Raw genomic sequence first — 12,038 nt, forward strand, 5'->3', positions numbered from 1 at the left:
CGGCCCCGTGCGCATGCACGGTACGCCTCCTGCGGCCGGCCGCGGCTGCTCTTGTCCGTGGGGAGCTTTACTGCCACTGCATGGCTTCAGGGTAGCGTCCATGTACACTGCACGGCGCAGAGGTTGGTAGTGAAGACGAACGGCAGGCAGACGGGGACGTGTGGACGCCCGTACGTACAATGCAAAGGTGGAATGTCGAGGTGTTTTCCTCCGCCGGTTTTTCGTGTCAGCTTCAAGAGGTTGTTGACACGCAGCGAGAGAGGCGTCAGCGTCACTCTTCACCCTCGTGGCTCCTGTACGTTCCGTCGCAAACCGATCGGTCGAGACAAAATCCGCAAATCTGGCCACACGCGCACCTGACAATCCACGCATTTTTTGCCTTCGGTCTGGTTGCCAGCCTCTCTCTTGCTCGCTTCGGGATCAGGGACTCGTGCGTGTCTGGAGTGCGCCGGCCTTGACAGCACAATAAGTTTTTTTTTGGTTCATAGGATAAGATTATCGTAGAAATAGAAATTTTCTAGGAAATGAGATGACATGTATCTCAAATCCTATGAGTAGGAATAGAAAACGAGATGTCATTTGGTTGACATCAAAAAAAAATTTCATTGAGTCTAGACTCATTTTTATTTTCCTATGAAATGTGGAGGATAGGAACCAATCCTATGTAGGAATATGAATCCATTCCTATGAAACAAATGACTCTAAAGAAAAAAATCCTATAAAAATCCTATCCTCTAGAATTCCTATAAAATTCCTCCAAACCAAAGAAGGCCTAAGTTCGGTCTACTGAACCATGAAACGGGTAGAAAGCGCTAAAGCATTTGATTGATTCAGTGGGCCTGGCAATTCCTTAATTCCTCCTTCTAGAGATCTTGCGCAAAATGGGCTTTGGTCCAAGGTGGTGTTCCTGGATCGGTTCACTTCTTGCCATAGCGCCCAGCAAGATACTTCAAAGAAAGAAGTTCATTTTTCACCCTCAAATGTGCCTCGGTGGACAAATACCCCCTCTGAAGTCTATTTTGGTACAGTTTTAACTCTGAAATTAACAAAACTGAATAAATATGATCCTAGAGCGGTTTTATTATTATTTTGGTGGTTTTGGGAGAAGACGTCATCTTCTTCCTCTCTCCCTCTCTCCTCTGTGTCGTTCATCGACCTCCATGGCCGTCGATGCTCCCCACCTAGGTGCTACAAAGTCACCCCACATGCCCCAGCCCCTCCTTCGCCTTCCCCCCACCCTCTCGCGACGGGAATCCCGCGCCCCACACGCGCATGTGCTGCAGTCAGCGTCGCCGCCGTTGCCGCCCACGCGGCCACCGGCCACCTTGAGCCACAACGCCATGTCAAGCGTCTCAGCCACGCCTCCCTCGCCTACTCTACCATCATAATTTGTGTCAGTCGCCCCCTGAATTATAGCGGGAACGTCGTCTTCCTCGTTTCCGATCTGCTGTCGCCACGCCTGATTCCCTAGCTCTGAGGACCCCCAACGCCTCTGCCGCCTCCCTTGAGATCCGCCCGGTGTTCCCAGCATTGCTGAAACCTCCCCAACAAGCTCATCGACCCTGAGTTTATTCCTCCCCGATGTTGTGCCCCGGTGGTTGCCGCAACCATCCATGGCACCGCTGTCGTCCTTGTCGACCTAATGTGCGAGGCTAGGGCGAACTCCTCCTTGTTTGCCTCAGTTTCCCCGAAGCACTCTCTTCCCCTAACTTGATTCCCGCATGGAGTTGCCCCGGCTCGTCGCCACACTAGCCCATTGCCGGCCACCTTTTGTTCACCCTACAACCCAATCCAATGAAAACAATGCCATGTCATCCCCAAAAACCAGCAAAATTACAGCAAAACCGCTCAAGGGGCAAATTTGTCCGGTTTTGGAGATTTCATGGTCAAAATTGTACCTAATTAGACTTCAGGGTGGGATTTGTCCATTGAGGCACATTTGGGGGTGAGAAATGAACTTCTTTCTACTTCAAAATGGCATCCACTGCCCAGGGCCGGCCCTGGGGCAGGGCGAACGGGGCGGCCGCCCTGGGCCCCCAAAAGTCAGGGGGCCCCTCCCAAGTATGCATGTGTAGTATTAGGGCCCATGTTTAGAACGATTTTATTTTTTGAAACCCAGGCACGTGTACTAGCCCATGTTCGCATGTAGGCAAAGACATGAAGGAAATATGCCCTAGAGGCAATAATAAAGTTTTTATTTATATTTCCTTATATCATGATAAATGTTTATTATTCATGCTAGAATTGTATTAACCGGAAACTTAGTACATGTGTGAATACATAGACAAACAGAGTGTTCCTAGTATGCCTCTACTTGATTAGCTCATTAATCAAAGATGGTTAAGTTTCCTAGCCATAGACATGTGTTGTCATTTGATGAACGGGATCACATAATTAGAGAATGATGTGATGGACTAGACCCATCTGTCAGCTTAGCACTATGACCGTTTAGTTTATTGCTATTGCTTTCTTCATGACTTATACATGTTTCTATGACCATGAGATTATGCAACTCCCGAATACCGGAGGAACACCTTGTGTGCTATCAAACGTCACAACGTAACTGGGTGATTATAAAGATGCTCTACAGGTGTCTCCGACGGTGTTTGTTGAGTTGGCATAGATCGAGATTAGGATTTGTCACTCCGATTGTCGGAGAGGTATCTCCGGTCCCTCTCGGTAATGCACATCACTATAAGCCTTGCAAGCAATGTGACTAATGAGTTAGTTGCGGGATGATGCACTACGGAACGAGTAAAGGGACTTGATGGTAACGAGATTGAACTAGGTATGATGATACCGACGATCGAATCTCGGGCAAGTAACATACCGATGACAAAGGGAACAACGTATGTTGTTATGCGGTTTGACCGATAAAGATCTTCATAGAATATGTAGGAGCCAATATGAGCATCCAGGTTCCACTATTGGTTATTGACCGGAGATGTGTCTCGGTCATGTCTACATAGTTCTCGAACCCATAGGGTCCGTGCGCTTAACATTCGGTGACGATCGGTATTACGACTTTATGTGTTTTGATGTACCGAAGGTTGTTCGGAGTCCCGGATGTGATCACGAGCATGACGAGGAGTCTCGAAATGGTCGAGACATAAAGATCGATATGTTGGAAGCCTATGGTTGGACATCGGAATGGTTTTGGGTGAGTTCGGGCATTTACCGGAGTACCGGGGGGTTACCGGAACCCTCCGGGGAGTATATGGGCCTTATTGGGCCTTAGTGGAAAGAGAGAGGGGAAGCCAGGGCAGGCCGCGTGCCCCCTCCCCCTTGGGATCCGAATTGGACTAGGGAAGGGGGGGCGGCGCCCCCCCTTTCCTTCTCCCTCTTTCATCCTTCCTTCCTCTCCTACTCCAACTAGGGAAAGGGGGGAATCCTACTCCCGGTGGGAGTAGGACTCCCCCTAGGGCGCGCCATGGAGAGGGCTGGTCCTCCCCTCCTCCACTCCTTTATACACGGGGGAGGGGGCACCCCATAGACACACAAGTTGATCTCTTCGCCGTGTGCGGTGCCCCCCTCCACAGATTTCCACCTCGGTCATATCGTTGTAGTGCTTAGGCGAAGCCCTGCGTCGGTAACTTCACCATCACCGTCATCACACCGTCGTGCTGACAAATCTCTCCCTCGACACTCAGCTCGATCTAGAGTTCGTGGGACGTCACCGAGCTGAACATGTGTAGATCGCGGAGGTGCCGTACCTTCGGTGCTAGGATCGATCGGATCGTGAAGACGTATGACTACATCAACCACGTTGTCATAACGCTTCTGCTTACGGTCTACGAGGGTACGTGGACAACACTCTCCCCTCTCGTTGCTATGCATCACCTAGATGGATCTGCATGTGCGTAAGAATTTTTTTTGAAATTACTGTGTTCCCCAACAGTGGCATCCGAGCCAGGTCTATGCGTAGATGTTATATGCACGAGTAGAACACAAAGGAGTTGTGGGCGCGGGTATATACATATTGCTTGCCGTCACTAGTTGATTCTTGATTCAGCGGTATTGTTGGATGAAGCGGCTCAGACCGACATTACGCGTACGCTTACGCGAGACTGGTTCTACCGACATGCTTCGCACACAGGTGGCTAGTGGGTGTCTGTTTCTCCAACTTTAGTTGAATCAGATTCAATGAACAGGGTTCTTTCTAAAGATCAAAAATAAATCACTATACCACGTTGTGGTTTTTATGCATAGGAAAGAACGGTTCTTGCTAGAAGCCCGTAGGAGCCACGTAAAACTTGCAACAACAGAGTAGAGGACGTCTAACTTGTTTTTGCAGGGCATGTTGTGATGTGATATGGTCAAAACGTGATGAGATATAAATTGTTGTATGAGATGATCATGTTTTGTTAAAGTTATCGGCGACTGGCAAGAGCCTTATGGTTGTCTCTTTATTGCATAATATGCAAGTGCCATACAATTGCTTTACTTTATCGCTATGCGATAGCAATAGTTGGCGAGACGACCATGTGATGACACGTTGATAGAGATCAAGATGATGGAGATCATGGTGTCATGCCGGCGACGATGGAGATCATGACAATACTTTGGAGATGGAGATCAAAGGCACAAGATGATGATGGCCATATCATGTCACATATTTTGATTGCTTGTGATGTTTATCTTTTAAGCATCTTATTTTGCTTAGTACGACGGTAGCATTATGAGATGATCCCTCACTAAAATTTCAAGGTATAAGTGTTCTCCCTTGATGAGACACCACGTGATGATCGGGTGTGATAAGCTCTACGTTCACATACAACGGGTGCAAGCCAGTTTTACACAAGCAGAATACTCGGGTTAAACTTGACGAGCCTAGCATATACAGATATGGCCTCGGAACACTGAGACCGAAAGGTCGAGCGTGAATCATATAGTAGATATGATTAACATAGTGATGTTCACCATTGAAAACTTCTCCATCTCACGTGATGATCGGACATGGTTTAGTTGATATGGATCACGTGATCATTTAGATGACTAGAGGGATGTCTATCGTGGGGGTTCTTAAATAATATGATTAATTGCACTTAGATTTATCATGAACTTAGTCCTGGTAGTATTTGCATATCTATGTTGTAGATCAATTGCTCGCATATAGCTTCCCCGTTTTATTTATGATATGTTCCTAGAGAAAACTATGTTGAGAGATGTTAGTAGCAATGATGCGGACTAGCTCTGTGATCTGGGGATTATCCTCATTGCTGCACAGAAGAATTGTGTCCTTGATGCACCGCTAGGTGATGGACCTATTTTAGGAGCAGATGCAGACGTTATGAATGTTTGGCAAGCTTGGTATGATGACTACTTGATAGTTTAGTGCGCCATGCTTTACGGCTTAGAACCGGGACTTCAAAGACGTTTTTAACGCCACAGAGCATATAAGATGTTCCAAGACCTGAAATTCGTATTTCAGACTCATGCCCGAGTCGAGAGGTATGAGACCTCTGACAAGTACTTTGCCTACAAGATGGAGGAGAATAGCTCAGCTAGTGAGCATGTGCTCAGAATGTCTGAGTACTACAGTCACTTGAATCAAGTGGGAGTTAATCTTCCAGATAAGATAGTGATTGACAAAGTTCTCTAGTCATTATCACCAAGTTACTAGAATTTCATGATGAACTATAATATGCAAGGGATAACGGAAATGATTCCCAAGCTCTTCGTGATGCAGAAATTGGCGAAGGTAGAAATCAAGAAAAAGCATCAAGTGTTGATGGTTGACAAGACCACTAGTTTCAAGTAAAAGGGCAAGGGAAAGAAAGGGAACTTCAAGAAGAATGACAAGCAAGTTGCCACTCCTGTGAAGAAGCCCAAAGCTAGACCTAAGCCTGAAACTGAGTGCTTCTACTGCAAAGGGAATGGTCACCGGAAGTGGAACTACCCCAAATACTTGGTGGATAAGAAGGATGGCAAAGTGAACAAAAGTATATTTGATATACATGGTATTGATGTGTACTTTACTAGTGTTTATAGTAACCCTAGGGTATTTGATACCGGTTCAGTTGCTAAGATTAGTAACTCGAAACAGGAGTTGCAAAATGAACAGAGACTAGTTAAGGGCAAGGTGACGATGTGTGTTGGAAATGATTCCAAGGTTGATAAGATCACCACCGCACACTCCTTTTACCTTCGGGATTAGTGTTGAACCTAAAATAAATGTTATTTGGTGTTTGCGTTGAGCATGAATATGATTGGATCATGTTTATTGCAATACGGTTATTCATTTAAGTCAAAGAATAATTGGTGTTCTGTTTACATGAATAAAACCTTGTCTACTCCGACGGTGAGTCATCGGTTGGGGAGACAAAATCAATCCGCCCATTGTACGATGACAGACTCGGGGGCAGCTCCAACAATGAGTCGCCCCGTTGGACCACCATCTATATGGTGGGCACCGCTCCAACTCTTGAATCCTCCATTGCGGGAGTTGTGAACGGGACCAGCCCTTCGGTGACTTATGTGAACGCATCCGGCCCGGTTAAACCGGCGGCTCAAGTCCTTACCAAGTTAGTTACCACTTTAATGATGCTCCTCGAGTTGCCGTTGACACCGGAGAACCAGGCCGGGAGCAATACTAAAGTAGCCAAGATCTGTGAGCATATGTCCAAGGCTCAAGAGGACGTCAACACCGAGATTGCTCACATGATACAGCTACAAACTCATATTCAGCAGGAAACAGAGGCTTAAGGACATAGGCTTGGCGTTTGGGCCTTCGCCGACACGCTTCTGAGGCGGTTCACATGAGACGTCATGAAACTCACCTGCCCCCTGGCTTTGAGGGAAGACGTCTGTTCAATACACCCGCGCCAGGCATTGGGTCGAGCACCCCTACGACACCGGTTATACCCCAATAGAACCGGGTCGTGCCACAAAACGATAACGACGGGCCGTCCCCGAACCAGCCAACTCCAAACCCGCCGCCTATCCGGACGACTCCCAATCGCTTCGTGACGCCGGTGGGTCACTTCTCTAACCCTGTTGATAACTTGGTGGCAGTGACAGCCAATCTCACTACGCTTCCGTTCACTGGCGCCACCCCTGTGGAGAGAGAGGCTCTAGATGCCATTGACCTATTAAAAACAGCGGTCGCTCAACAGGCAAATTATTCTTACAGTCAGCAACGACTCCACTCTACCCCGCACCCAAGCCGTAGCCGGAGCCGCCATGCTGAGTCGCCAGCCATTTCTAGAAATGCACGACGGCTATGCAAACAACAGCATGACCCGCCCCGGCAAGGAGCTGTGGATGTTGATAACCCACAAGTATAGGGGATCGTTTGTAGCCTTCTTCGATAACTAAGAGTGTCGAACCCAACAAGGAGCTAAAGGCAGAACAAATATTCCCTCAAGTTCTATCGACCACCGATACAACTCTACGCACACTTGACATTTGCTTTACCGAAAACAAGTATGAAACTATTTTGTAGGTGTGATGCTAGAAGTACTTTGCAAGAATAAAACTAGAAGTACTTTGCAAGATAATAAAACTTAGGTGTTTAGTAAAAGGGTTGTTGTCAACAAGAAATTTATTTGTCCCTAGGCAATTGATAACCCACAAGTATAGGGGATCACAACAGTTTTCGAGGGTAGAGTATTCAACCCAAATTTATCGATTCGACACAAGGGGAGCCAAAGAATATTCTCAAGTATTAGCAGCTGAGTTGTCAATTCAACCACACCTGGAAACTTAATATCTGTAGCAAAGTATTTAGTAGCAAAGTAATATGATAGTAGTGTAACGGTAGCAAAAGTAACGGTAGCAAAAGTAATATTTTTGGTGTTTTATAGTGATTGTAACAGTAGCAACGGAAAAGTAAATAAGCGAAGAACAATATATGGAAAGCTCGTAGGCAATGGATCGGTGATAGAGAATTATGTCGGATGCGGTCGATCATGTAACAGTCATAACATAGGGTGACACAGAACTAGCTTCAATTCATCAATGTAATGTAGGCATGTATTCCGAATATAGTCATACGTGCTTATGGGAAAGAACTTGCATGCCATCTTTTGTCCTACCCTCCCGTGGCAGCAGGGTCCTATTGGAAACTAAGGGATATTAAGGCCTCCTTTTAATAGAGTACCGGACCAAAGCATTAACACATAGTGAATACATGAACTCCTCAAACTACGGTCATCACCGGGAGTGGTCCTGATTATTGTCACTTCGGGGTTGCCAGATCATAACACATAGTAGGTGACTATTGACTTGCAAGATAGGATCAAGAACTCACATATATTCATGAAAACATAATAGTTTCAGATCTGAAATCATGGCACTCGGGCCCCAGTGACAAGCATTAGACATAGCAAAGTCATAGCAACATCAATCTCAAAACATAGTGGATACTAGGGATCAAACCCTAACAAAACTAACTCGATTACATGATAAATCTCATCCAACCCATCACCGTCCAGCATGCCTACGATGGAATTACTCACACACGACAGTGAGCGTCATGAAATTGGTGATGGAGGAAGGTTGATGATGACGATGGCAACGGGTTCCCCTCTTTGGAGCCCTGAACGAACTCTAGATCAGCCCTCCCAAGAGAGTTTAGGGCTTGGCGGCGGCTCCGTATCGTAAAACGCAATGAATCCTTCTCTCTGGTTTTTCTCTCCTCGAAAGTGAATATATGGAGTCAAGGTTGAGGTCGGTGGAGCGCCAGGGGGCCCACGAGGCAGGGGGCATGCCCAGGGGGTAGGGCGCCCCCACCCTCGTGGACAGGGTGTGGGACCCCTGACATGGATCTTTCTTCCAGTATTTTTTATATATTCCAAAATAATTCTCCGTTGATTTTCAGGTCGTTCCGAGAACTTGTATTTCTGCACAAAAATAACACCATGGCAATTTCTGCTGAAAACAACGTCAGTCCGGGTTAGTTCCATTCAAATCATGCAAGTTAGAGTCCAAAACAAGGGGAAAAGTGTTTAGAAAAGTAGATACGGCGGAGACGTATCAACAATCGATAACAAGTACCAGTATTCATTCTTGCAATTCTATGCGAGGGAGAGGCATGAGCTAACATACTTTCTCTACTTGGATCATATGCACTTATGATTGGAACTCTAGCAAGCATCCGCGACTACTAAATATCATTAAGGTTGTGAAACCCAACCATAGCATTAAGTATCAAGTCCTCTTTATCCCATACGCCATAGCCCACCTACTCGGGTTTAAGCTTTTGTCACTCTCGCAACCCACCATAAGCGAACCATGAACATATTGCAACACCCTACAACGGGGGGCCCTCACGTTTGTGCAAGAACGGAGGACACGGTAGGACAACACCATAAATAAAATATACAATCGTACCAACCAAGATCACTATTAACCCACAGGACAAAATGGATCTACTCAAACATCGTAGGATAACCATAGATCATTGGGAAATAATATATGGAGTTGAGAACCATGTTTAAGTAGATATTACAGCAGGGTGAAGAGGTGTTACACCGCTGCATGGAGGGGGAGAGAGTTGGTGTTGACGGTAGCAAGATTGTTGATGTAGATCGCCGTCCCGATCATTGCCCCGGTGGCACTCCGGCGCCACCAGAAGCGAGGGGAGAGAGCCCCCTCCTTCGTCTTATTCCTTGCCCCCCCCCTAGATGGGAGGAGAGTTCCCCCTCCGGTCCTTGCTCTCCATGGCGGCGGAGGGGCGGGAGCCCCTCCGAGATTGGATCTCCCTCTCCGTTCTCTTCTGTTTTGCGCTCCAGATCTGGCCAAAAACCGTTTCTTATATTCTGGGAGATCCGTAACTCCGATTGCGCTAAGATTTTAACAGGATTTTTTCCGGATATAAGCTTCCTTGCGCCCGAAGTAGAGCTCCAACTAACGTTCGAGGAGGGCACAACCCACCACCACGCGCCAGGGGCCTCTGGCGCGCCCTGGTGTCTTGTGGGCTGTGTGGGCCTCCGTTTGCGGTGATTCCAACTCCCAAAAATCACATATATTCCAAAATAATTCTCTGTGAAATTTTATTGCATTTGGACTTCATTTGATATGGATACTCTGCGATACAAAAAACATGCAGAAAACAGGAACTGACACTCTACACTGGATCAATAGGTTAGTCCAATAAATCATATAAAAAGTTGCCAAAATATGTGGAAGTTGTATAATATTGGCATGAAACAATCAAAAATTATAGATACGATAGAGACGTATCAGATGCCCAGGAGATCGTTGACTCGGCCCGGGCATGACAAGAAGCAGAGACTGCCAATGCGGCGGCTTATCAATCACCTCCTATGATCCCCTTGGCTTCGCAAGGTGTTAGGTCAAGCACCCGAACTATCAAGATTCCGTACCTAGTGTCGGCTCTGCGCAACGAGCGTATGCCCAAAGATTTCAAGGGCCCTCGGAAGGTTTTCCAACTACACGCCCGACCTTGAGCTGGCGGCTTGTATTGAGAGTTATGAAATCGCCATGGACATGCTGGATGTCAGCGACGCGGTCTGTGCCAAGTATTTGACTATGATGCTGGAAGGGTCAGCTCTTATGTGGTTGAAGAACTTGCCCCTGACTCCATCAATACTTGGGCAGAGTTAAAAGCGCGCTTCATTAAACACTTCCAGGGAACTTGCAAACGTCCTATGACCATTGTTGATTTACATCATTGTGTTCAGCGTGAGGGCGAGTCAGCTCACTATTGGTCTCGCCGGGTTGCGAACATCATCCACTCCTCGGATGGCATATTGGCAACTCAAGCCATTTTTATCCTGGAGAAAAACTGCCATTTTGACCTTATCGTTCAGAAGCTCGGTCGACTCAAGCGGACGGTTACGGACATGGGCGAGCTCATGGATGCCTTGACCCGGTATGCAGAGTCAGACACCACCAAAGATCCTAACCTGGACGATGATCAGACCAACAAAGGGAAGAAAAATGGTGGAGCCAAAGGTCAGCAGCAGGGTAACCCGGGGCACAGTGGCAACCATGGTGGTCAGAGCAATGGTGGTAAGTGCGAACATCCGGAGGGCGGCTCAGACCTCGTTGCTAATACTAATACTGGTTACAAGGGCCAGAGACGGAATAATTCCGGAAGACCACTGAGTGCAAATAAAGCTTGTAATTTTGAGGAAGCCCTCAAAGGTCCGTGTCCAAAGCAGAGTACCCCAGATAGGCCGACAAGTCACTCTTGGGAAAACTATATTATCATTTAGGCTTATCACAATCAAGTCCACCAGAATCATGAGGGATGTGGTGGTGGCAACCTTGGACAACCGGGGGCTGGCTGCTCAAATTTCCCAAGAGGCGGCTCACCGGGTAACTATCACAACCCATGTTATCAAGGCTCGGGTGGCTCAGGATCTAGATATTAGGGGTCTGGCAATCATGGTGACAATCAACATTCCGGCAAAGGTGGCAATCAACATCAGAGCAACCAGACAGGTTTTCAGAGCAATCCTAAGCAGATAAACAGTGGGCAGTATCACGTGTTTACCACTAGTGCCTGCAAGCGGGACAACAAGGTTCAGAAACATGCTGTTAATCTGGTTGAGCCGGTGGTTCCTCAGTATTTGAATTGGTCAGAACAACCAATCACTTGGATTAGGGTTGATCACCCGCCATGGGTTGATAACCCCGGTGGCCTGGCTTTGGTGGTGGCACCTCAAGTTGATGGGTATAAGCTCGCGGAGGTACTAATGGACAGAGGAAGCAGTATCAACATCTTATATTATGACACCTTCGGATGTACTCCCTCCATTCCAAATTACTCGTCGTGGTTTTAGTTCAAATTTGAACTAAAACCACGATGAGTAATTTGGAACGGAGGGAGTATGAACTTATTTGAGAAGCAACTCTTACCTTCTTTAACAGTTTTTCACATGATCGTCCATGAAAATCTGCCTACCCCACCAGGCGGATCAAGCTTGAGGTTGCGTTTGGCGATGAGTATAACTACAGAATGGAGTTTCTGACATTTGAGGTGGTTAAGATCAAGAGTCATTATCATGCCCGTTCGGGCGGCCGGCTTATGCTTGTTTCATGGCTCGCCCTTGCTATGTGTATCTCAA

This window comes from Triticum urartu, chromosome 5 (assembly GCF_003073215.2).
Source record: "Triticum urartu cultivar G1812 chromosome 5, Tu2.1, whole genome shotgun sequence".
NCBI classification, from domain to species: domain Eukaryota; kingdom Viridiplantae; phylum Streptophyta; class Magnoliopsida; order Poales; family Poaceae; genus Triticum; species Triticum urartu.